Source organism: Choloepus didactylus, chromosome 17 (assembly GCF_015220235.1).
Source record: "Choloepus didactylus isolate mChoDid1 chromosome 17, mChoDid1.pri, whole genome shotgun sequence".
Classification (NCBI taxonomy): Eukaryota; Metazoa; Chordata; class Mammalia; order Pilosa; family Megalonychidae; genus Choloepus; species Choloepus didactylus.
The window spans coordinates 30,404,375-30,426,405 of record NC_051323.1 but is presented as its reverse complement, the minus strand read 5'-3'; the positions used below and the strand labels follow the sequence as shown (position 1 = coordinate 30,426,405).

Below are 22,031 nucleotides of genomic sequence, written 5' to 3'. Positions count from 1 at the left end.
CAAACAGAGGACATTGCATGCCCAGACAGATCAGAAGGTAAAGGTGATAATAAAAACAAATATAATGGCTAATGTGGAGACATTTTTGCCTGCACAACTGATGTGGGGGGTGCTACTGGCCTCTAGTGGGTAGAGCCAGGGATGCTGCTAAACATACTGCAATCCACAGGACAGCCCCCCACAACAAAGAATTATTTGACTCAAAATGTTGATAGTACCTTAACATCTATGGCCAAAAGATTTTGATAAGGGTGCTAAGTCTAATCAATGGGGGAAAGAAGTGTCTCTTCAACAGATGGTACTGGGAAAACTGGACAGCCATGTGCAAAAGAATGAAGATGGAACCTAACCTCACATAATATACAAAAATTAATTCAAAATGGATCAAAGACTTAAATATAAGAAATAAAGATACAAAACTCCTAGAAGAAAACATAGGGAAGCATATTCAGGATGTTGTGTTTAAGCATTTGTTTCTTAGACTTTACACCAAAAGTACAAGCAACAAAAGAAAAAAATATATAAATGGGACTACACCAAAATTAAAACCTTTTGTGCAACAGAAGGACTTTATAAAAAAAGTAAAAGGACAACCTACAGAAAGGGAGAAAATACTTGGAAACTATATATCTGATATATTTGGGAAGAGTTTAATATCCAGAATTTGTAAAGAAATCCTATAACTAAAAAACAAAGGCAAACAACCTCGTAGAAAAAACGGTCAAAAGACTTGAATAGACATTTCTCCAAACAAGATATACAGATGACCAAAAACACATGAAAAGATGCTCAAAAATCATTAGCCACCAGGAAAATACAACTCAAAATAACAATGAGATACCACTTTACCCACTAGAATAGCTACTGTTTAAAAAAATAATAAGTTTTGGAGAGGATGTGGAGAAATTCATTCATTTTGGTGGGAATGTAAAATGGTGCAGCTGCTGTGGAAAACAGTTTGGTAATTCCTCAGAAAATTAAGGATAGTTACCATATGACCTAGCAATCCCACTTCTATGTAAATATCCCAAAGAATTGAATGCAGGGACTCACACAGATATTTGCACACTAATGTTCATAGTGGCATTATTCACAATTGCCAAAAGATGGAAGCAACCCAAGTGTCCATCAACAGATGAATGGACAAACAAAATGTAGTATATAAATATACAATGGAGTGTTATTTAGCTGTAAATAGGAATGACATTCCAATGCATGCTACAACTGGATGAACCTTAAAGATATCATTTTGATTAAAATAAGCCAGACACAAAAGGTCACATATTGTATGGTCTCATTTATATGAACTAATTAGAATATGCAAAATCACTAAGTCAGAAATTAGAATAAAAGTTACCGGAGGCCTGGTGGGGATGGGGAATGGGGACTTAATTCTCCCCATTAGTACAGACATGGTGCTTTCCAATTGGTATGGATTTTCTATTTGAGTTGATGGAAAAGTTTTTATAATGGATGGTGGTGATGGTGGCACAACATTGAAAATATAATTACCACCACTGAACTGTATAATTGAAAGTGGATAAAATGGGAAATTTTAGGTTGTAGATATATTACCAGAATAAATTTTTTTAAACAATCCATAGAACTGTACAACACAAAGAGTGAACCCTAATGTAAACCACAGACTATAGTTAATACTAGAATTATTATGATATTATTTCATCACTTGTAATAAAGGTACTGCACTGATGCAAAATTTTAATAATGGGGAAAATTGTGTGTGTGATTGGGGAGTATATGGGAACTGTGAATATCTGCATGATTTTTCTGTAATCCTACAACTGCTCTGATAAAAAATTTTTAATTAAAAAATGTTAATAGTGCTGAGGTCGAGAAATCCTGATCTATTTGTAAAATGTTGAAGTATTCCTTACCCTTACAAGGAAAAAAAAGCTAAATATCAATAGATCAATGCTTCTCAAACTTCACTGTGTACACAAGTCACCTGGGTATCTTGTTGAAAGGCAAGCATCAATCCAGTAGGTCTGGAGGAGGGCCTGAAATTCTGCATTTGTAACAAACTTGCAGGTGATGCTGATGCTGCTGGTCCATGGAAGATACTTTGAGTCTTAAGACACTGGGATTTTGCCACTGTGGTGTCTATGGGAATAGAGATGACTTAAGAAGTTGTACTGAGAAGGTCCAATAAATAATGCTAAAGGCATGAAATGTGCAAGTTTGTACTGGGCTCATAAGAAATGGGTTATTTTTGGGAACTCTGTATTTTGTAATTCTTTCCTCCTGGGAGAAGTTTTGAAATTTATTTCTAGAGTAGAAGAAATTCCTTTCTAAAAAGATCAAATTAGTGTCATAAATATATTAGTAGAAAATTCTCCACATCTCACCCTGTTTTCAGGTGACATTATGTTTAAAACATTTCAAGCTGATTTTTACATACTTATTTGAGAAGATCATAATCAAACTGAAAACTAGAACTATAAAACACCTAGAAGAAAACATAGGGGGACATCTTTAGGACCTTGTATTAGGCAATGGTTTCTTAGACTTTACACCAAACGCATAACCAACAAAAGAAAAAAAGATAAATTGGAATTCATAGAAATGAAAAACTGTTCTGCATCAAAGGATATTATCAAGAAAGTGAAAAGACAACCTACAGAATGGAAGAAAATATTTGAAAACTACATATCTGATTAGGGTTCAATATCCAGACTATATAAAGAACACCTGCCACTCAACATGAAAAAGACAAAAAACCCAATTTAAAAATGGGCAAAGGACTTGAATAGAAATTTCTCCAAAGAAGATATATAACGGCCAATAAGCACATGAAAAGATGGGCAATATTATTAGCCATCAAGGAAAGCAAATCAAAGCCACAATGAGATACCACTTCCTACCCACTAGGATGACTATTATTTTAAAAACAAAAAATAAGTGTTGGCAAGGATGGGGAGAAATAGGAACACTTATACATTTTTGGTGGGGATGTAAAATGGTGTGGCACTTTGGAAAACAGTCTGGCAGTTTCTCAGAAAGTCAAACTAGAATTTTCATATGACCCAGCAATCCTACTTCTAGGTATATACCCCAAAGAATTGAATGCAGACTCAAACAGATATTTGCGTACTGATGTTCACAGCAGCATTATTCACAATAGCCCAAGTGTGGAAGCAATCCAAGTATCCATCAATGGAAGAATGGATACACAAAATGTGGTATATACATACAATGGAATATTATTCAGACATAAAAAGAAATGAAGTTCTGATGCATGCTACAACATGGATGAACCTGACAGATGTCATGTTGAGCGAAAAAAGCCAGACACAAAGGGGCAGATATTGTACAATCTCACTGAAATGAAATAATTGGAATATGCAAATCTATAGAGTCAGACATTACAATACAGGTCAAGGGTAGGCATGGGAATGGGAAGTTAATGCTTAAGCTGATAGGAGTTTCTGTTTGGGGTGATGGAAAAGTTTTGGTAATGGATGTCCGTGATAGTAGCACAACATTGTGCATGTAATTAACACCACTGAAGTGTATAATTGAAAGTGGTTAAAATGGGAAATTTTAGGGTGATATATGTTACCACAATAAAAATAAAAAATATAAATAAAAACACATAGGACTGTACAACATGAAGAAAGAACCCTAATGTAAACTATGGATTATAGATAATAAAATTCTAATAATATTGGTTCATCAATGATAACAAATGTACCACACCAATGCAAAATATTGATAAAAGGGAAAACTTTGTGTGTGTTGGGGGGGTGGTATGTGGGAACTCTATACTTTCTGCACAATCTACAACTACTCTAAGAAATAATTTTTTTAAAAATGAAAAAAATGATCAAACTGGGCAGATAGATTATAACCCCAGTGAGATCATGAGGTGAAGGTAATAATAAAAATAACCACAAGTATAATATTGGCTAATATTTATTAAGCACTTACTATGTGCCAGGAACTTTTCTAAACACATTATATTTTTTACAACAACCCCATGAGGTAGGAATTATTATTATTGCCATTTTAAGATGAGGGCATGAAAGCAGGAGGTTAAGGTAGCTGATAATAAAGTGAAAGAATACAAAAAATTAATTAATCAATCAAGTGGGTAGACATTTTGTAAATTCCAGAATATTGAGGGGAAGAAAAGAAATAGAAATACTATACCCTGGAAGGGGTGGAGCATATAGATGTAATGGGATTTTTTAAAAAAAACGCTTTATTCTAGTCTGGCTAGCGTGGTTAAACTAGAAACTACCAAGTTCTCCTAAATGTTTTTCAGAGCTATGGTCAAAATTCCAAAGAAAAAGATTTAGCATAAAACCTAGCACTTAGCTATTTATTTATTTAAAACCTATTTAATCTGTTTTTTATAAAAGCAGATTTATTTTGATAACAGCCACCACATTTTGCTCATGCATTTTGAAAATAGCCACTATTCATGGAATATTTTCTTAGGAATGCCAGTACAACTCTTTATTTCTAATATACTTAGAATCTGAAGATTTTTCACATGAATAATATTTAAACCTCTTCTCACAAGAAAGGTAAAGTAAGATATATTACATAAATATATAAGACTTTACAGTCATAATTCCAGTAATTCTGATCCTCTGTAGATGAGTCTTTATGACATTTATCTAAGAAAAAAGTACAAAATATATATGCATTAGATCATAATATCCTTCTTTACCAGTTCCTTTTATAATAATTGTTCAATTCCATAGGAGTGTAAAAAAATTTTTTTCAGTTTGTACATATATACATTCCATTCCTCCTTTCCCTCTTTCTTCGAGTTTGTCAAAGAGGCTTCTTTAACAGTTTTTTTTTTTTTTGGACAAAACTTTATTGTACTTCGAATAACAAGCATGTAACAAAATTTAGAGCATGACAAAAAGACAAAATTTCTCAAATTCTGTTCCTTAAAAAAGTATTAACTATGGTACACAATGACTGTTCATAAAATGTTTAAAGTCTGCTTAAAAATACCAAGACATAGCAGGATTTGTGGAGTTGCCTTTCAACTACAGCGTTTATTCCCATTAGCTTTGCTACAATGAAAATTAACATATATGAACATACACATATACTAAGTGAAATGGAAAATAAAGGCAAACAACAAACACTCTAATTAATCAGCAAGTATGAAGCATAGTCATTTTAGTAACTTCTGAACTTGCATTTTCTTTGAACATACTGGCTAGGAATAGTGAAACTTTTTTTGTAAAATGTTTTCAATTTAATGTTGATTATTTTGACTGTTTCCAATGTAATCAATACTTTTTCTTAGCATTATTGTTAATCTGATTTTCAAATCTGCAAATAAAATAAGAAAAAGCATTAATGTTATTCAGAGGTGATAGTCAAAACATTTAACAAGTAACCCTCTGATCCTAACCAACAAGGGTAGACACTGAGATAAGTGACCAGTATGGTAATACCATCCATCCCAGCTGAATATCAGCCCTGCTCTTATTTCCAATAACCAAATGCATGTTTTGGCTACTGTAGAAGCATAAGCTATGAGATATGAAACATGAAATTCACATAGAGATGATAGTGAACTAAAATACTCTACTGCATGGAGGCTGAATGTGAAACATTTCACAGTGGGAAGAATTGACTAACAGGCAATGGTTTTTGTTTTTTGTTTTTTTTTAATTTTATTCAACTTTTATTAAAACAATGGATGTATAAGAAACCATTGAGATGTAGTTAATGCTACAGATTTAAAGGCTACAAATTATTGAAGAGCCTTTAAAACCAGTATATGTGACCTTTTATATATTTTCCCTCAAGAAAAAAAATAAAATAAAAACACCGAGGTACTTCAGTTCCTTTTCAAAGGATTACTGCATGTTATCTTCCTGAGATGCAAAAAACCACAAATGTAAAGCAACATGCCTACGTTGCTGAATGAGGCAACAGACACTAATAGTTTGGTCCTTTCCTAAACGGATCTCTTTCAACAATTACTCTAAAACATAGCGATGGGTCACAGATGCCAGGGGGTCCTGGTTGCCCCTGGATTCCAGGTTTTCCATGTGCTCCCTCTTTGCTAGGGACACCTGGGTCTCCTGTAGGACCTTCTTTGCTCATTCCAGGAGGGCCCTCTGGACCTGGGGGCCCAGGAGGACCTTGTTGTCCAGGGTACCCAAACCCTTGGCTTCCCTCTGCCCTGCTTCTTCCTGGTAGGCCTTTTAATCCCTTGGCACCTGGGCGTCCAGGGGCACCCATTAATCCAGGAACACCATCTCTTCCCAGCAAACCAGGAAATCCTCGGGAACCCTCTGGCCCTATGGGACCCAGTGGCCCAGGAATACCTGGAGAACTATGTTGGGACTGCCAATGATCACAGTTTTGAATTCTCCCACTCCGAAGTAAGACTGGTAGCTAGGCTCTTAATACATCAGTGCAAACTTGTCGAATAAACTGTTCTGAAAATTCTCTCCCAGGCTTCCCATCCAATCCTGGAGGTTCTTGGGGACCTGTTTCCCCAGGTTGCCCCTGGGGACCCATGGGCCCCGTCAGGTCATCCAGCCGAGATTCTCCTTTTGGTCCAACGGCACCTCTGACACCAGGTTCTCCCTTTTTGCCTTTCTCTCCTTTTGCACCATGCTTGCCTTGGATTCCCTGTTGCCCTGGAATCCCTTGTCTTCCATGTTCTTTTTGACCCTTATTCATGAAGATCTACTGCTAGCAATCCTGGACTCGTCCATCACATGGCAAGGCACGTAGTAGTGTCTCTGCTTTCTGCCTTCTCTTCTGGATTTTGTTGCTTTCAGCTTCTTGCTTTCCTGTCTTTCTCTCCTCTTTACCAGTTTTTAATCTTGGACACTTACTGTTTTTTTCTGGCTACATAAAGTAATCATGTGCAAATCAGTTAATAGCAGTCGTTGTTTATAAGAAAATTGCCTGATAAATTAACCATTTATCAATTCTTTGCCAGGTGCTTTATATATATAGATAGTCATAAACAAGTCAGAAATGAGGCCAAAGTAAATGCAAATTCCTAAATGTTTAAATTTCTAAATGCTTAACAAAATGCTTGCTTCTGCAGCACATATACTAAAATTGGAAGGATAGAAGAGAAGATGGCCTCTGTGCAAGAGTGTGCACAAATTTTTTTTTCATTGAAAAAATCCCTAAGAAGGTGGTTCAAAGTCTAAAAAGATTTTTAAAAAATCAATGCTTAATAAATGAAAAGGTGAGATTTAAAAAATCCTTATATACACCGAAATTTTATTGTGCCATAATACCATGAATGCAGGAAACGTGGCAAAACAAATTCTAACTAAAATGATTTTTTCCTGATTATATAGATAACTATTTCATGACACTTTTACTTGCCTGAAAGTGCCAATCTATTGGATATACTCTGTAAAAAGTCTTTTAATATTTTAAGATATTTTAAGTATATATATATATATATATATATATATACTTTACCTATTCTGAGATCAATGAAGACTGAAGTATTTTGAAAATATTTCTTAAGTTGCCTACCTGAACCAATTATACCAAAGGACATAATAAAAGTACTTTGCCTAATAATTTAACTATAGGTTTGTGTAGAATCTAAATATAATTTCTGTTCTCATCACTAATGTACTATGTAGACTTTTCTTTCCAGATTGTGTTTACATTATGACAAGCAACACTTCTTTCACTTTGCTGGTTAACAATAAAATTACCCAAGAAGGGTTTTACAGTGAACTTCGGAAGAGAAGGAGAGCACAGAGTGAGCAAATAAAATGGGCAGGGGTAGGCTGAGGCTGAAGAAGAGCGGCAACACCAAAACAACTGGAAGACTGCAGTGGCTAGAGGGGTGGTGGGGATGTGCAGTCACAGTCTGGGAAGCACCAGCTTAGTGGAAGCCATATGCTATCCAGGAGGCAGAGTTAAAACAGCCTACAGACACGCCAGACGGAGGAAACAGAAAACAGTGCTGGGTCGGCCTTCGGTTCCGATGAGGTCTGAGACAGTGACATCACACACTTAATTATCCACGTGGTATTTGCACTCTTGCAGACAGAAGAATCATCTTTGCCGCAGACTAATGGGCTCAACCCAGGGAGGCTAGGATGAAGGAAGGGGGTCCTGTGAATGGGACTGGTATAAACAGTTCCAGCTTGTTCCTACTTCACCGGATTACAAACCTCTCTATTACATGCAAAGGTTTCAGTTTTCTTATCGGAAGGAGTGGGCCAGGAGACCAAGAAATCCACGCCATACACAGATTAGTCCAGGGGTTTAGAGAGACCCCCAGACCCTACCTCTAGTCTGGCATTTTCAAAATCCAGGGTGGGCCACAAGGGCCTCAGTTTTCTGAGGAGGTCTGGCTTCCATTACCATGACTAGAAACGACTGAAGGCAAGTAGACAGAGTACTTCACTCTGTCATGTCATAACAATTTGTCCAGTCTTGTCTTATATAATAGTGTCAGCTCTGAAACTTGGGAGAGATGTAAAAATATAAAATCTAGTTCTTGATGTAAGTGAACCTGTGATAGGCCATCTTTGGGAATTTTAAACATCTCCTGATCATCTTTCCATCAGGAGAGTTCATTTATTCCTAGTACCTCATTGAGATTGTGAGATTGTAGAATGCAGCCTTTTTGGGCTCCTCGCCTCTTGTTATTCATTTCAAGTGTGCAGCCTGGCAACCTAGACCCTCCTGCAGAATCCCGAAGACAGATGTGAGTGCCCTTCCACAGATGGCCTAGGAAGAGAAGAGCAGGGCTTCCCTCCCTCTCCTTCCAGGCCTTTCCCTTACTCACAACCCCAGCTCTCCCTGGAGAGGACCCAAAGGACTGTAGGCAGGCCCTGAGGCCATGTGGCAGCTCCTAGAGGCACTGTCTTCTGGTCTTTACCTTTAGGGGGGCAACACTGGGGTAGTATGACTCTCCCTCCCAGTTTTTCTCATAAATGAATGGGGTGGGTTGGGGAGACTGGTTTCCACCGTTTAAACTTAAGTGGGATGAAAGATCTGAGAGCATATTTCTTACAAGGTGTTGATGAGGGTTGCAGGAAAGGGTGGCAAAGGGAGGAAAAGAGGGACACTAAAGTGACAGAAAGAGAACTAGTAAGGGGGGATAAATAAAATGGGATTTCAAAGACAAACTCGGCCTGGATCCAAGAGAGGAAAGTAGAATGCAAATCTGAGAAGGTAATCAGCATAATGTCATAATGGGGTTCTTGGTAGGAAAGCATGAGAAAATTTGCTTTTATTGGCTCCAGTGAACATGAAATCCCCCAGGCCTTATGCACAACATAACTGGATTGGTTGCAATGTATACTGTGGAAATAACTGGCATACAGCAAAACACACAAGGGTTACTCTGATGACAAGAGGGACTTCATTTATGAATTCCATGTCTATATTACCAATTCTGCACCTACAGGAGATATATGACCCTGGAGTAACTCTGCAGTGTTGAGAGGTTTGAGCTGCATAAAAAAAGTGAGTTTCACAGAAACGAACAATACTTTTGTAAATGCTGCCACATTTATTTATTTTTTTTAGTTGGAAAGTGAAAAACACTTGAAATCAGGAGACCTGGATTCGCTTCCCAGTTCTGCTCTTAATAGACAAAACGAGCTCTTCGCCATCTGTGAAGGGGTCAAACTATGGGAAGTTTTCTTTTCTTTCTTTCTTTTTTTTTTTTAATCTTCATTTTACTGAGATATATTCACATACCACGTGGTCATACAAAACAAATCGTACATTCGATTGTTCACAGTACCATTACAGTTGTACATTCATCACCTAAATCAATCCCTGACACCTTCATTACCACACACACAAAAATAACAAGAATAATAATTAAAGTGAAAAAGAGCTATTAAAGTAAAAAAGAACACTGGGTACCTTTGTCTGTTTGTTTGTTTGTTTCCTTCCCCTATTTTTCTACTCATCCATCCATAAACTAGACAAAGGGGAGTGTGGTACTTATGGCTTTCTATGGGAAGGTTTCTAAGGTCCCTTCCGGTTCAAAGACAATCCTTAACTTCTGTGTGTCCCTTTCTTTTTAAAGATGTAAGTCGATAAACAGAAGCATAGAGATGGTTTTGCATTAGGAATTTTGTGAACACGTGTACCTTAAGGAAGCATTCTCTATACTAACTCAGCATTCATTCATTTAACAAATATTTTGAGTCCACCATGTGTTAAGTACTGTGTTGGAGCTCAGGATACAATGATGAGAAAAAACATTTACTTCCCTAAACAGAAAAAGATCAAATCATAACAATGTTTTCTTCAGATATGATTTTATCCTATAATTCTATCTAAGGTAGTTTCTAAGTAATCACACATGGTTTCATGAGTTTCAACATGTTATTCTTAACAAGTGAAGGGTCATTTAGCTGCATTGTTGGCTATTTTTTTAATATACAAGGGAATTATTTTCATCGAAAGATCATGAGAAGTCTCTGAAGACATCTGAGTCACTTGGTTAAACATATTTATCGATATCACCTACTCCATGCCAGGCACTGCTGTAGGGGCTGAGGCTCTGGTGGGAACAAGTCAGGCAGAACTTCTACCCTCAAAGAACTCATATTCTTGGGTTCACTAAAATATGAGAAATTTAAACCAATGCACATTTATCCAATTTAAATTTATTTAGCATGCAAGTCAATTGCTCCAGCTTCATAAGGTGGCCCTGAAATTTTTCAGGTGATTTTTTTCCTTTTAATTCAAGGCTGTTCACTTATTTAAAACAATTTGTGACAAGTTGCCACTTTTTCTAGCAATGCTGCTATAGTGTTCATTTTTAAAAACAAATGTGACCAAATAGCTAGAAGTAAATACCTGAGACTACCAAACTCCAACCCAGTAGCCCTGACTCTTGAAGACGATTGTACAACAATGTAGATTGCAAGGGATGACAGTGTGATTGTGAAACCCTTGTGGATCTCACTCCCTTTATCCAGTGTATGGATGGATGAGTAGATAAATGGGGACAAAAACTAAATGAAAAATAGGGTGGGATGGGGGGATGATTTGGGTGTTTCTTTTTTATTTTTAGTTTTTATTCTTATTCTGATTCGTTCTGGTATAAGGAAAATGTTCAAAAATAGATTGGGGTGATGAATGCACAACTATATTATGGTACTGTGAACAGTTGATTGTACACCATGGATGATTATATGGCATGGGAATATATCGCAATAAAACTGAATTAAAAAAAAAAACGGTACTATGGAGATATATCAGGAAGCTAATTTTAAAATATAGTGTTGTTTTTCTCAGTTTGGTAAAGTTTTTGATGCATTTCAGCTTTTTAAAATCTGTAAGTTATTGTGATTTATTTTCTCATTCGAAATAAATATTACATTATGTAGTTTAAAACAACAGCAACAAATGTGACCATGCCACTCTTCCCTCTCCTTTCCAGCTCCCTATCCCTTGCTCCCACTTAAAAAAAAAATTATTCAGTGGCTACCTTACTAGGAAAACAACAACAAACCCTAGTACAGCAGACAAGGCCTGTGGTGAGTGGGCCCTGCCTCCCCAGTCCTGCTCATACTTTGGAGCTTGCACACTGTCCTCTTAGGCCAAACCGTTTATAAGAATAACATGCTCTTGGCTCTTGACCTTTATGTATGCTGCTCCTTCCACCCACACCATCCTTTACCCCCTTCCTCTCTCCAGAGCCTTCCTTGATTCCCTGGACTTGGAGCTTGGCCCTCATCCATGATGCCCTACAGCTCCTGTGCCTAGGTGCACCGCGGGACTTGCCCACTGAGGTGAAATGACCTGCTTACACATTCATGTTCTAACTATGATGACAATTTCCAGAATGGTGTACAGGACTGGATATGTAGACATCCTTAATAGCAGATGTTTGAATGAATTAATGAACACACATGTTCAGGTGACATTCCAAGCAGGGGAAACAGCATGGTGGAAGACAAGCATTAGAATCAGGGATTCTGAAAAGAATTCAAAATGGCTGGAAGACATAGTTGCAGGTGAATGACAAGAGCTAGGACAAAAGAAAGAGGCAAGGACAGATCCAGCCACTTAGGCAAACTATGTTTGTTCAGGCCACTGCAATAAAGTGAATATAGCAATAAAGCGAATCACACAAATTTACTGGTTTATGAGTGCATATAAAAGTTATGTTTACATTATACTGTAAGTCTATTAAGTGTGTAATAACATTGTGTCTTAGAAAAATAATGTCATACCTTAATTAACAATATTTTATTGCTAAAAAGTGCTAATGATCATCTGAACCTTCAGCAAGTTGTAATCTTTTGGCTGGTGGAGGGTCTTGCCTCGATGTTGATGGCTGCTGACTGATCGGGGTGGTGGTTGCTGAAAGTTGGGGTGGCTGTGGCAATTTCTAAAAATAAGACAACAGTGAAGTTTGCCACATCAATTTACTCTTCTTTTCATAAAAGATTTCTCTGTAGCTATTTGGTAGCATTTTACCCACAGTAGAATGTCTTTCAAAACTGGAGTCATTCTTCTCAAACCTTGCCATGGTTTTATCAGCTAAGTTTATGGAATATTCTAAACCCTTTGTTGTCATTTCCACAATGTTCATAGCATCTTCAGCAGGAGTAGATTCCATTTCAAGAAACCACTTTTTTGTTCATACATAAGAAGCAATTCCTTACCCATAAGAAGCAACTCCTCATCCATTCAACTTTTATCGTGAGATTGCTGCACTTTAGTCACATCTTCGGGCTCCACTTCTAATTCTAGTTCTCTTGCTGTTTCCACCACATCTGTAGTTACTTCCTCCACTGAAACCCTCAAAATCATCCATGAGGGTTGGAATCAACTTCTTCCAAACTCCTGTTAATGTTCACATTTTGACCTCCTTCCACAAATCACAAATGCTCTTAATGGCATCTAGAATGTTGACTCCTTTCCAGCAGGTTTTCAATTTACTTTGCCCAGATCCATCAGAGGAATCAGTATATATGGCAGCTATAGCCATGCAAAATGTATTTCTTAAATAACAAGACTTGAAAGTAATGGATTTTGTATTAGCAGGCATGAAAACAACATTAATCTTACTGCACATTTCCATCAGAGCTCTTGGGTGACCAGGTGCATTGTGAACAAGCAGTAATATTTTGAAAGGAATCTTTCTTTCTGAGCAGTAGCTCTCAACAGTGGACTTAAAATATTCAGTAAACCATGTTGTAAACAGCTGTACTGTCATCCAGGCTTTGTTGTTCCATTTATAGAGTACAGGCAGAGGAGATTTAATGGCCCTAGGATTTCCAGGAGAGTGAATGAGCATCAGCTTCCACTTAAAGTCACCAGCTGCACTGGCCCCTAATAAGAGAGTCAGCCTGTCCTTTGAAGCTTTGAAGCCAAGCATTGACTTCTATCTAGCTATGAAAGTCCTAGATGGCATCCTCTTCCAATAGAAGGCTGTTTCTTCTATGCTGAAAACCTGATTTTAGCTAGGTCTTCTAAATAACTCACAGCATCTATGTCAGCACATGCTGCTTTACCTTGACTTTTATGTTATGGAAATGGCTTCTTTCCTTAAACCTCATTAGCCAACCTCTAGTAGCTTCATACTTTTCTTCTGCAGCCTTCTTACCTCTCTCAGTCTTCAGAGAACTGAAGACAGGACTTTGCTCTGGATTACGCTTTGGCTTAAGGGAATGTTGTGGCTGGTTTGGTCTTCTATTCAGACCACTAAAACTTTCTCCATACCAGCAATAAGGCTGTTTGGCTTTCTTATCATTTGTGTATTCACTGAAGTAGCACATTTAATTTCTTTCAAGAACTTTTCCTTTGCATTCAGAACATGGCTAACTGTTTGGCATCAGAGGCCTAGCTTTCGACCTGTTTCAGCTTCTGACATGCCTTCCTTACTAAGCTTATTCCTAGCTTTTGATTTAAAATGAGAGTTGTGACTCTTCCTTTCATTTGAACACTTAGAGGTTATTGTTGGGTTATTAATTGCCTAATTTCAATACTGTTGTGTCTCAGGGAATGGGGAGGCCTGAAGAGAAGAAGAGGGATGGGAAGACTGGCACATGGAGCACTCAGAACACACACATTTACTGATTAAGTTGACTGTCCTATATGGGCGCAGTTTGTGGTGCCCCAAAACAATTATAATAGTAATGTCAATGATCACTGATGACAGATCACCATAACAGATAAAATAACAATGAAAAATTTGAAATATTGAGAGAATTACCAACATGTGACACAGAGACACAAAGTGAGCACATGCTGTTGGAAAAATGGCGCTGACAGACTTGATCAACCCAGGGTTGCCACAAACCTTCAATTTGTAAAAAATTCAGTATCTGCAAAGCGCCATAAAGTAAAGCGCAATTAAAAGGTATGCCTATATTGTCCTGAGGACAATTAGGGTGAGCCATTCAAGGGTTTTAGGAAAGGGAGTAATTAGATTAGCATTTTAGAAAGAAGATTGGGAAGAACAGGTTCGAAGCAGGCAAGACTGGGACTAGAAGATATGTTAAAGTAAGAATTGCAGAAAACTAAGTGAAAGAGCTGGTAGTGGCCTGAACTAACTTCATGGCGGTGAGGCAGGAAGGAAACAGAAATATTAAGAGGGTAGAATTGTCTGAACTTGGTACTTCATGGGCCGTATGTCTTCCTCCCCAACCAAATGATAAACTTCTGAAAAGCAGGACTTCTGTGGCATATGTCTTTGTATTCCATTACATTGCTTTTGGTGCCTACCTTTAGATGAGTGTTCAGTAAATTTTGTTTAACTAATAGATGAATGAATGAATGAAACTTCACAGCGAGACACAAGGTAATGCTGATAAATCTTCCCTCTTAAAAACAAAATGAACAAACAACAATAAAAAGCCACACGAGGAGGCGGGGCAAGATGGCGGACTGGTGAGCTGTATGTTTTAGTTACTCCTCCAGGAAAGTAGGTAGAAAGCCAAGAACTGCGTGGACTGGACACCACAGAGCAATCTGACTTTGGGCATACTTCATACAACACTCATGAAAACGTGGAACTGTTGAGATCAGCGAAATCTGTAAGTTTTTGCGGCCAGGGGACCCGCGCCCCTCCCTGCCAGGCTCAGTCCCGTGGGAGGGGGGGCTGTCAGCTCCGGGAAGGAGAAGGGAGAACTGCAGTGGCAGCCCTTATCGGAAACTCATTCTACTGATCCAAACTCCAACCATAGATACACTGTGACCAGACACCAGAGAATCTGAGAGCAGCCAGCCCAGCAGAGAGGAGACAGGCATAGAAAAAAACAGCATGAAAAACTCCAAAATAAAAGCGGAGGATTTTTGGAGTTCTGGTGAACATAGAAAGGGGAAGGGCAGAGCTCAGGCCCTGAGGCTCATATGCAAATCCCGAAGAAAAGCTGATCTCTCTGCCCTGTGGACCTTTCCTTAATGGCCCTGGTTGCTTTGTCTCTTAGCATTTCAATAACCCATTAGATCTCTGAGGAGGGCCCTTTTTTTTTTTTTTTTTTTTAATCCTTTTTTCTTTTTCTAAAACAGTTACTCTAAGAAGCCCAATACAGAAAGCTTCAAAGACTTGCAATTTGGGCAGGTCAAGACAAGAGCAGAACTAAGCCAGCTCTGAGACAAAAGGCAATAATCCAGTGGCTGAGAAATTTCACTAAACACCACAACTTCCCAAGAAAAGGGGAGTGTCCGCTCACAGCCATTATCCTGGTGGACAGGAAACACTCCTGCCCATCGCCAACCCCATAGCCCAGAGCTGCCCCAGACAACCCAGTGTGACGGAAGTGCTTCAAATAACAGGCACACACCACAAAACTGGGCGTGGACATTAGCCTTCCCTGCAACCTCAGCTGATTGTCCCAGAGCTGGGAAGGTGGAGCAGTGTGAATTAACAAAGCCCCATTCAGCCATCATTTGAGCAGACTGGGAGCCTCCCTACACAGCCCAGCAGCCCAGAACTGCCCTGGGGGGACGGCACTCACCTGTGACATAGCACAGTCATCCCTCAACAGAGGACCCGGGGTGCACAGCCTGGAAGAGGGGCCCACTTGCAAGTCTCAGGAGCCATACGCCAATACCAAGGACTTGTGGGTCAGTGGCAGAGACAAACTGTGGCAGGACTGAACTGAAGGATTAGACTATTGCAGCAGCTTTCAAACTCTAGGATCACCAGGGAGATTTGATTGTTAGAGCCACCGCCCCTCCCGGACTGCCCAGAAACACGCCCCATATACAGGGCAGGCAACACCAACTACACACGCAAGCTTGGTACACCAATTGGACCCCACAAGACTCACTCCCCCACTCACCAAAAAGGCTAAGCAGGGGAGAACTGGCTTGTGGAGAACAGGTGGCTCATGGATACCACCTGCTGGTTAGTTAGAGAAAGTGTACTCCACGAAGCTGTAGATCTGATAAATTAGAAATAAGGACTTCAATTGGTCTACAAATCCTAAAAGAACCCTATCAAGTTCAGCAAATGCCACGAGGCCAAAAACAACAGAAAATTATAAAGCATATGAAAAAACCAGACGATATGGATAACCCAAGCCCAAGCACCCAAATCAAAAGATCAGAAGAGACACAGCACCTAGAGCAGCTACTCAAAGAACTAAAGATGAACAATGAGACCATAGTACAGGATACAAAGGAAATCAAGAAGACCTTAGAAGAACATAAAGAAGACATTGCAAGACTAATTAAAAAAATGGATGATCTTATGGAAATTAAAGAAACTGTTGACCAAATTAAAAAGATTCTGGACACTCATAGTACAAGACTAGAGGAAGTTGAACAACGAATCAGTGACCTGGAAGATGACAGAATGGAAAATGAAAGCATAAAAGAAAGAATGGGGAAAAAAATTGAAAAAATCGAAATGGACCTCAGGGATATGATAGATAATACGAAACGTCCAAATATAAGACTCATTGGTGTCCCAGAAGGGGAAGAAAAGGGTAAAGGTCTAGGAAGAGTATTCAAAGAAATTGTTGGGGAAAACTTCCCAAATCTTCTAAACAACATAAATACACAAATCATAAATGCTCAGCGAACTCCAAATAGAATAAATCCAAATAAACCCACTCCGAGACATATACTGATCACACTGTCAAACACAGAAGAGAAGGAGCAAGTTCTGAAAGCAGCAAGAGAAAAGCAATTCACCACATACAAAGGAAACAGCATAAGACTAAGTAGTGACTACTCAGCAGCCACCATGGAGGCGAGAAGGCAGTGGCACGATATATTTAAAATTCTGAGTGAGAAAAATTTCCAGCCAAGAATACTTTATCCAGCAAAGCTCTCCTTCAAATTTGAGGGAGAGCTTAAATTTTTCACAGGCAAACATGCTGAGAGAATTTGCTAACAAGAGACCTGCCCTACTGGAGATACTAAAGGGAGCCCTATAGACAGAGAAACAAAGAAAGGACAGAGAGACTTGGAGAAAGGTTCAGTACTGAAGAGATTCGGTATGGGTACAATAAAGGATATTAATAGAGAGAGGGGAAAAATATGACAAACATAAACCAAAGGATAAGATGGCTGATTCAAGAAATGCCTTCATGGTTATAACGTTGAATGTAAATGGATTAAACTCCCCAATTAAAAGATATAGATTCGCAGAATGGATCAAAAAAAATGAACCATCAATATGTTGCATACAAGAGACTCATCTTAGACACAGGGACACAAAGAAACTGAAAGTGAAAGGATGGAAAAAAATATTTCATGCAAGCTACAGCCAAAAGAAAGCAGGTGTAGCAATATTAATCTCAGATAAAATAGACTTCAAATGCAGGGATGTTTTGAGAGACAAAGAAGGCCACTACGTACCAATAAAAGGGGCAATTCAGCAAGAAGAAATAACAATCGTAAATGTCTATGCACCCAATCAAGGTGCCACAAAATACATGAGAGAAACACTGGCAAAACTAAAGGAAGCAATGGATGTTTCCACAATAATTGTGGGAGACTTCAACACATCACTCTCTCCTATAGATAGATCAACCAGACAGAAGACCAATAAGGAAATTGAAAACCTAAACAATCTGATAAATGAATTAGATTTAACAGACATATACAGGACATTATGTTCAGCTTCACTAGCTATTAGAGAGATGCAAATTAAGACCACAATGAGATACCATCTAACACCGGTTAGAATGGCTGCCATTAAACAAACAGGAAACTACAAATGCTGGAGGGGATGTGGAGAAATTGGAGCTCTTATTCATTGTTGGTGGGACTGTATAATGGTTCAGCCACTCTGGAAATCAGTCTGGCAGTTCCTTAGAAAACTAGATGTAGAGTTACCATTCGATCCAGCGATTGCACTTCTCGGTATATACCCGGAAGATCGGAAAGCAGTGACACGAACAGATATCTGCACGCCAATGTTCATAGCAGCTTTATTCACAATTGCCAAGAGATGGAAACAACCCAAATGTCCTTCAACAGATGAATGGATAAATAAAATGTGGTATATACACATGATGGATACTACGCGGCAGTAAGAAGGAACGATCTCGTGAAACATATGACAACATGGATGAACCTTGAAGACATAATGCTGAGCGAAATAAGCCAGGCACAAAAAGAGAAATATTATATGCTACCACTAATGTGAACTTTGAAAAATGTAAAACAAATGGCTTATAATGTAGAATGTAGGGGAACTAGCAACAGAGAGCAATTAAGGAAGGGGGAACAATAATCCAAGAAGAACAGATAAGCTATTTAACGTTCTGGGGATGCCCAGGAATGACTATGGTCTGTTAATTTCTGATGGATATAGTAGGAGCAAGTTCACAGAAATGTTGCTATATTAGGTAACTTTCTTGGGGTAAAGTAGGAACATGTTGGAAGTTAAGCAGTTATCTTAGGTTAGTTGTCTTTTTCTTACTCCCTTGTTATGGTCTCTTTGAAATGTTCTTTTATTGTATGTTTGTTTTCTTTTTAACTTTTTTTTCATACAGTTGATTTAAAAAAGAAGGGAAAGTTAAAAAAAAAAAAAAGAAAAACAAGGGAAAAAAAAGATGTAGTGCCCCCTTGAGGAGCCTGTGGAGAATGCAGGGGTATTCGTCTACCCCACCTCCATGGTTGCTAACATGACCACAGACATAGGGGACTGGTGGTTTGATGGGTTGAGCCCTGTACCATAGGTTTTACCCTTGGGAAGACAGTTGCTGCAAAGGAGAGGCTAGGCCTCCCTATAATTGTGCCTAAGAGCCTCCTCCCGAATGCCTCTTTGTTGCTCAGATGTGGCCCTCTCTCTCTGGCTAAGCCAACTTGAAAGGTGAAATCACTGCCCTCCCCCCGACGTGGGATCAGACACCCAGGGGAGTGAATCTCCCTGGCAACGTAGAATATGACTCCCGGGGAGGAATGTAGACCTGTCATCGTGGGACGGAGAACATCTTCTTGACCAAAAGGGGGATGTGAAAGGAAATGAAATAAGCTTCAGTGGCAGAGAGATTCCAAAAGGAGCCGAGAGGTCACTCTGGTGGGCACTCTTATGCACACTTTAGACAACCCTTTTTAGGTTCTAAAGGATTGGGGTAGCTGGTGGTGGATACCTGAAACTATCAAACTACAACCCAGAACCCATGAATCTCGAAGACAGTTGTATAAAAATGTAGCTTATGAGGGGTGACAAGGGGATTGGGAAAGCCATAAGGACCACACTCCACTTTGTCTAGTTTATGGATGGATGAGTGGAAAAATAGGGGAAGGAAACAAACAGACAAAGGTACCCAGTGTTCTTTTTTACTTCAATTGCTCTTTTTCACTCTAATTATTATTCTTGTTATTTTTGTGTGTGTGCTAATGAAGGTGTCAGGGATTGATTTAGGTGATGAATGTACAACTATGTAATGGTACTGTGAACAATCGAAAGTACGATTTGTTTTGTATGACTGCATGGTATGTGAATATATCTCAATAAAATGAAGATAAAAAAAAAAAAAAAAAGCCACACGACTTGGATTTGTAAAAGACCTAGAGTAATATTTATTAAGGTAGTTGCCCTAGGCCTGAAAGAGGACAGAAAAGGTTAGCTGGGAAGGGGGGTTTCTGTTGCCAAAAAAAGAGAATCAACTTATAAATTTTCTTATTACTTCTTGGAAGAAAAGAGGCTCTTATTTTAAAGCAAATGCTTAAAAGAATCTAATTTAACACAATTTTTGCTAAGAGAAAAGTGTGCAGCCAGTCACTTAGAAATGCATCACTCAAGATGCTTGTCCAAAGCCATGTAAAAGTATATAGTATATTATTATATGCTACATCTGTTTTGAGAAATCTTGTCACTTACATATGTCAGAAATGTCAGAAACAGTGTCTGTGCTTTCCATACCAAAAAAATCCTGCTTATTTTTCAGATTCCCTCTGGAAATCTTCTTGTAACTCACAAAATATTGAACTCCATAAAAAAGATGTGTCAGGTATGATGGAAGAGGTCATTATAGTTAATCAATAACCCCTTAGTGGAAACTAGCAATAATCTTAACAATTTGCATAATAAACACATTTAGCCTAAGTAACAGATGCTTTGGTTTTTCTTCAATGTTTATTTATTTCCATAATCAAAGAAGTGATGAGAAAAGTTTAAATTTCAAAGTTCAATATACTGTCAAAAACATTTTCAAACAAGGTCATAATGAATCATACACACAAATGAAAAACCAAGTCACAAGGGTTAATTCATCTCTTTCCATTTGGATAACTTTTGGTGGTAAACTGGGAAGAGAGCATAAATTCTTTTTTAAAATATGAAAACAATCTATCACACCATATCAAATGAAAAAATGCATTACGAAACTTGATTGTCACAGGCATGAACCTAACAGAATTAATTTTCTGAAAAGGGAAAATATCACAGGTATTTTATTTTACCCACAAAATTAGAGCTAAAAATGCATCAGTCCAATTACACTTACTTGAAAATATTGAAAAGCACAAAAGGACCAAAGATGGGGAAAGTCTGAACTATGATGTTCACATTTTTAATTTAATGGAAGGATAAATCTTTCACCATATAAGTCTCAAAATTATTAATTTTGTGGTCTTAAATTCTTGTCTGATTCTGATTCTAGCGTTTTTAAAGGACTTTTAGTTGGTTGTTTTTTAACCAAATATAAAATTAAAATGATAAAATTTTTAACAATTTAATTCTTTAGTAAAGAGAACTTGAGACTAATCAACTCAATTTTGTTGCTTTTGATAATTTAAAAATATGATGTCAAATGCACTTGAAGTTAGTGGGCTTGCAGAGCATCCATTACTTAGGCTAAATATGTTTATTATGCTAATTGCAGAGGTTTGTTTTCTTTTTTTACCTTAACTCACAGTAAGAAAAACATTTTACACTATGACTTCATTCACATGTACAATGTCTATATATAAATGATGGACACAGGACAGTAGTTCTATGAAACATTACTTACCTGTACTGTGATGTACTCGGATATTTTCAGTTCTATTCTATTTTAATTTGTAAACGACCCACTAAAGTGATGGGCTATGGCCAGCTGCTTGAAAAGCTTAGCTTTGATCACCCCTGGTTTAAGAAACAGTGTAGTGTTTGGGTCATGGAAAAGTTTTGGTAATGGATGGTGGTGATGGTACCACAACACCGTGAATATAATCAATATCACTGAATTGTATACTTGAAATTGGTTACAATGGGAAATGTTACATTGTAAATTAGTTACCACTATAATTTTTTTTTTTAAAGAAAGAAACAGCATAGTGATTGAGGACTCTAGAGGCAGAGATCTTATTTCAATCCCAGCTCTGCTACGTCTTAGCTCTGTGACCTTGTATAAGTTATCCAGCAATTTGTGTCCAAGTCTCATCTGTAAAATGAGGATAAGAACAGGACCTACTTCATTGGATCATTGTGAGGATTGATGGTTAATACATGTAATACTTGTAAAGCCTGTATCAAAGTGCCTGCCACTTGGTAAGTACCCATAACACACACACACACATACACACACACACACACACACACACAATTATATATTGACCAGGTGTTGTCTGAATGTCTATGTACAGTCCATGGTACCAAACACTATCAG

At 38.0% G+C, this 22,031-nt stretch overlaps 1 pseudogene; it reads right to left on the bottom strand.

The window, feature by feature from the left end:
- Positions 1 to 5,934: 5,934 nt before the first annotated feature.
- Positions 5,935 to 22,031, bottom strand: part of LOC119512076 — a 47,159-nt pseudogene continuing 31,062 nt past the window's right edge.